At 37.3% G+C, this 5922-nt stretch overlaps 1 pseudogene; it reads right to left on the bottom strand.

The window, feature by feature from the left end:
- Positions 1-431: 431 nt before the first annotated feature.
- Positions 432-520, bottom strand: LOC129518964 (U6 spliceosomal RNA; annotated as a pseudogene).
- Positions 521-5922: the final 5402 nt, after the last annotated feature.

Below are 5922 nucleotides of genomic sequence, written 5' to 3'. Positions count from 1 at the left end.
TTCACTTTACTTTGCCTAGAACTTGGACCGTCTCTCACGACAAAGGATCTTGAGAAATGCACTGACACCTAGAAGAGGAAATGGATGTGATGAGCAAGCCAATGTCTACTTCTTTAGTAATAATTTCTTTATTCCTGAATACAATAATCACATAATCTAGATTTGAACCTGATTAATCCCAGTGGCCAAGAAAGGCAAGTATAATGAGGAAAATTCTTCATTGCCAAGTGCCATGCCAACATATTTCAAAATGGGTCAGAACTACAGTGTTTCAGTTCAGTGCAAGAAAGATTTCTTCCGTAAATGGAGTACAAAGATGACTAGACTTAGTCCTGCCCAGTAAGACCTTACCATCTAGTAGAGATGCTTATAGACCAATGAAACGTTCTCTTTTGTTTTTTTGGCTTACAAAAGTTCTATTTACACATCTGAAAAATAAATGCTTCACAAATTCACGTCATCTTTGTACATCTTCTCTGTATCATTCCAATTTTAATATATGTGCTGCCGAAGGAAGCACAGAAACTTTCCATTTAGCTTTCGTACATTAAAACAATGCAAAATCAATGCAGATGAAAAGTCTTTAGCAGGTAGGAGAAGAACAGTTAAAAAGTTGAAATGGTTCAATAAATACTATATCAACAGCACATTAAAAATGAGCATACTATTCAAAGAAGTGGATGGACATATTGATGGATGAATGAACAGATGTTCTAGTTAATTTCAGAGAAAGTTATTTTAATTGATGTAAAGCACATGACATGATTTTTTTGAAATATTTCATTTATTAATTCATGAGAGACACAGAGAGAGGCAGAGAGATAGGCAGAGGGAAAAGTGGGCTCCCTGCAGGGACCTGATCCCAAGACTCCGAGATCATGACCTGAGCCAAAGGCAGACACTCAACCACTGAGCCACCCAGGTGCCCCATGGCATATGATTTTGAAAAGCATGACTGACCTAAGGAAAGAAGAGGAAAGCCACTTTTAAAAAACAACTACATTCTTAGCTCACAGAACAGGCAGTTCCCAACACAGGCACTAGATGTGTTTGTTTATAAGTCAATTATTTGGAACTCACACTGCATTTTCCCTTAAAAGCAATGTTGTAAAAGGTTGTTTAGATTCCCAGGCAAAAGCAGAGCTTCATGCCTCTTTAACCCATAATGTTTCTGAAGGATTGCACTGCACTGAGGGTTCTATTCCAACTGTAACTGAGCACTATCATCATTGCTACAAGAAAAGGCATCTGGTCTCCAACTCAGAAAACTGCTCCTCACCATTCCAGCAGAAGCAGGTGATGAAAGAAAGATATTGTAGTCCAGTTGTGCCTGAAGCTGCAACAGATTCCTTAAGACACCAGAATTCATGATGAAAAAAAGAGACAAAGTTTCCATCATACAGGAAGTCACAAGAAATAGATGTTTTCTGGGCTTCCATAGCTAGTTAACATCCGTAGCTCCAGTATCTTTTCAAAGCTCAGAAGATCTCAGTTCACATTCCCACACAGCAAAAATCAGCTCTTGGATTCACCCAGTCTCCACCCTATAATCTTACACTTGCTCACTGAACTTATTTAAGTTTCCTGCCCAACATGGTCAGTAGTGTTAAATGCTACGGAGAGCTAACATAAGATAAGAACTGGAAAGCCCAGAGCACCTGGGTGGTTCAGATGGTTAAGAATCTGCCTTCAGCTCAGGTCATGATTCCAGTGTCCTGAGATTGAGCCCTATGTCGGGCTCCCTGCTCAGCAAGGAGTCTGCTTTTCCCCCTCCCTCTGCCCTTCACCCCCTCATGCATGCACACTGTCTCTCAAATAAATAAATAAAATCTTTTTTAAAAAACCTGGAAGTCCCTAAATTTACAGAGACAAGGTTTAAAACTGAGGGACTCCCTAGCATGTAGCTGTCTCTGTGGAGTTATAGGCTCATTCCATCTCTTGAAAATAGAGCAGAGGAGCTGGGGTGGGCAGATTGGCACCAGCAGTGTAGGCCAGATGAAGTGAGAGGTTATTGTCACATGTGACATTGTCCTCAGGCTTGCACCACTTTCTGCAGCTGAGATTAGCAGCTTGGGTGTCAACGTGGAGAACCCAGAAACCTCTCAATAGATTTTCGTAAGAGAAGGTACTTCTTGGAAAATCATTTCCCAGAATGTCTAAATTGGAAAGAAAAGGCCATCCAAAAGGTGAAGGAGGATATGCAAGATTTTTCTTCACAAACCACCATCATTTGGTCTGTATAGGTCATTTTTTAACTCATGATTTCCTTTATCAGATTTTTAATCTTCCTAGGCAACTTGAACCAATATTTCACAGAACATGACAGATCTATGGAAATAAAATAAAGTTAAATTTTTAAAAATGAACTATTGTATCAGAATGACATGGTCTAAAAGAGTTTTTTTGGGTGACAAATGTTTCATTGGGGACTGTTTAAATCTTTTGGCAGTTTCATGTGACTAACATTTTTTGGAGCAGAAACTGCTAAGCAAAAATGATCAAAGGTTTCCTTTGGGATTTTTCCCAGGAAAAAATGACTATGACACACAAACTATGATGAATAAAGAACTTAAGGAAAGGGTGGATTACTTGAGGAATCTAGATGAAAGTTATGGTCAAAAAAAAAAAAAAGAAAGTTATGGTCAGATGAAAAGGCCTGCTCAGGCAAAAGTGACTCTCAATTTGTAAATGGTCAATTTTTAATATTTTGTTTCCTTTTATATTTGTATACATTTTATGCATGGGCAAAGAAAAATAAAACATTTAAATGAATTATAAAGCATAGGAATATAATAAAAATCAGTGACATCACTACCTAACCACTATAAGATTGTAAACAACTTCCATCTACTTATGCATTCTTTCCTAACTAGTCCACCTATCACCCTACCAGAAGTACTACCCTACATTTGGTTCATCCTTCTAGCCCTCTTTTATAGTTTTATCAATAATATGTATGCACCTAAATACTATTCTATTTAGTTTCCCTGCTTTGAGTACCAAAATGCTGTGTTTACTTGCATGCAAGCTTTTAGAAGTCGATTTTTTCACTTAAGATTATGCTTCCAAGAATAATCCATGTTGTTTCTTAGAGATACAGTCCATTCATTTCCACTGCTGTATAATATTCCATTTTATACATATAACATCCTTTAATCCATTTGTCTATAGATCAATATTTGGAGGTTTGAGGTTTCATATATCTGGAACACTGTTTATCTTTAGTGTTTTCCATCTCTAATATACTGTTTCATCTGCCACTGAGTTTTTTTAATCTCAACAATTTTATATGTGTGTGTATGTATATGTGTGTATACATATATACACATTTTTTAAGATTTAATTATTTACTTTGAGAGGGCGAGAGAGAGCACCGAGAGGGGCAGAGGGAGGGAGAGAATCCCAAGCAGACTCCCTGCTAAGTGCAGAGCCCAATGCTTGGCCCAATCCCACAGTCCCAAGACCATGACTTAGCCGAAATCAAGAGTCAGTCGCTCAACCTACTGAGCCACTGAGGCGCCCCTCAACAATTATATTTTTTATGTCTCAGATTGAATTTTTTTTCAATTCTGTTTGGTCATTCCTGATAGAGCCTTATATAAATATTTATATTTACTTCAGCCTGAAGGGCTAGGCTCAGTGCAGGAATCCCTGGATCATCTCTCCTACCTTCTCATTGTCCCAAGACTCAATATCCCAGCAGCCTTGTCTCTATTACCATATAACTTCAGTGAAAATCTGCCTATAAGAGTTTAGATTTACTGTGGTGCCCTTTATTTCCTTAAACATTTCATACCCAACCGTTCTATGCTCAAGACCTGATCATTTTAAGGTCTACATCTTTGAAGGATCCAAATCTATTATTTGTTGTTTCTGCTGGTTTTCAGTCATTCCAAATTGCCTTCCAATGGGTTTCATAATCTTTGAGAGCTCTTTGTTTCAATTTCATCATCAGGAGTTTGGTGGACAAAATTTGGTGAAGTTTTCCCCTACAGAGTGTTTGCTTCTGCTTCTTCCAGAAGCCAAGGGCTTACTTCAGCCTGAAGGGCTAGGCTCAGTGCAGGAATCCCTGGATCATCTCTCCTACCTTTTCACTGTCCCAAGACTCAATATCCCAGCAGCCTTGTCTCTATTACCATATAACTTCAGTGAAAATCTGCCTCTTACTGCTGCTCACTTCCCTGGTCCCAGTTCCCTGCCACTCCAGCTCCAGTTCATAGTACATTAGGTATGCTCCCTGAAGATATCCCCTTCCTCTAGAAAGGCAAGCAATGTCTCAAAAAGTATGTTCTATGCAGAATATAATTGCTCTGAAGCAGCAGGGTTCTTCAAAGCTCTTATTTAGCCATAATGCCAGAAGCAAACATCAAAGTGATTAATCTTTTTCAATAGTCCTATTTAATTCATACCAACTAATTCAGTTCATCTAACATTTATCGAATGCATAAAATGTGCCAAGCAATGTTCTAGATGCTGGAGATGTAAAAATAAAACTAGTTATTGGTAAACTACTAGCATCCCTCACTCAAAAAGCATTTTACTTCTTTACTTTGATATATTTATATAAATTTATTAACCTATTTGAAAACTATTATTAACAGAGTAAATATCAGGTCGAAAGTTAAACTCTGTCTTTGCTAAACTGATTCCTCCTCCATCTCTTTACTTTCTGTGCATGGTACTCCTATTCTCTTTTTTTATGGGAAATAAAAATCTCAAAAGAGCTTTGACTCCTCCCTCTCCTTCCCTTCATACATCAAAGTAGTCTCTGAAAACTTCCCATTAATGCTTCTCTACCAACATCTCTTCCATCCGTCTCTTCTTTCTCATTCCCATGAACTCTTACTACCACATACTTGGATTCTTGAATCTGCATTCTTCCTCCTCTCTCTGTCTTTTCTTTTTCTAGTAAACACTCCATGTTGTTGCCAGAGCAGTTTCCTTAGGCACAGCCTTAACCACCTGACTCATATCTCCAATGCATTCCCATGGCCTACCTCAATATTTCTAAAATCTTAGTAATGCATGGATGACCCTTTAAGTAAATTTTTTGACCATTTTAATCAACATTTTGCCTACAGAAAATATAAAAATGTCATAAACTATGTTTAGATGTCTCATACAATCATAAACTAAAATAACTTTACAAATTAGATAAAAACTATCAAACCAATAAATGTAAAACTAACATGAATTTAGGGCACTGGGTTGTCTTGGTCTGTATAACATACAACTCTTGATCTCAAGGTCATGAGTTTGAGTCCCATGTTGGGCATAGAGCCTACTTAAAAATTAAAATAATAAAATTAAAGTAAAATTTTAAATCCTTTCAAGCATTAATTTAACACAATCATTGATAATTGCCTTAAATTAAATTATTATCTTAAACATAAGGATGGCACTAATGCTATGTATGGCACAAGTTTGTTTGGCTGTTATTGCTGTTGTTGTTTGGCACACCTATATTGCAATGTACCTGTGATGACTAAATCCTCCCACTTCTGTATTCAAAGCCCTGGGACATCTATGAAGATACACTGGAGATGTCATATGGCTTCAACTGGGGCAAAACATCAGGATCATTTACTTTGTCCAACTGTTTCTGATTGCCCAGGGAGTGCTAAGAAAGCAACCTGGTGATACTATCAGATACTATCTAATCACTGAAGCCAACATGGTTTTGAAATGTCATGGCTATTCTCAGTCTGAAGGTGAACATTCAGGCCATCCAAATTATATCAAATTTTTTAGATGATAATCTAAAAATAATATAACATTCTCAGTTCCATAGATATTATTTGGCCAATGATATGCATCATTTCTGAACAATAGCTTTAAATGATATGGCATGACTTTCCATATTCTTCTTCTGCCCTGCCAACCAGAAATGTTCCAGATGGATGGCATAGCAATAACTTGGGC

This window comes from Nyctereutes procyonoides, unplaced genomic scaffold (assembly GCF_905146905.1).
Source record: "Nyctereutes procyonoides isolate TBG_1078 unplaced genomic scaffold, NYPRO_anot_genome, whole genome shotgun sequence".
In the NCBI taxonomy this organism is placed as follows: domain Eukaryota; kingdom Metazoa; phylum Chordata; class Mammalia; order Carnivora; family Canidae; genus Nyctereutes; species Nyctereutes procyonoides.
This window is presented reverse-complemented; position numbering and strand designations above follow the sequence as displayed.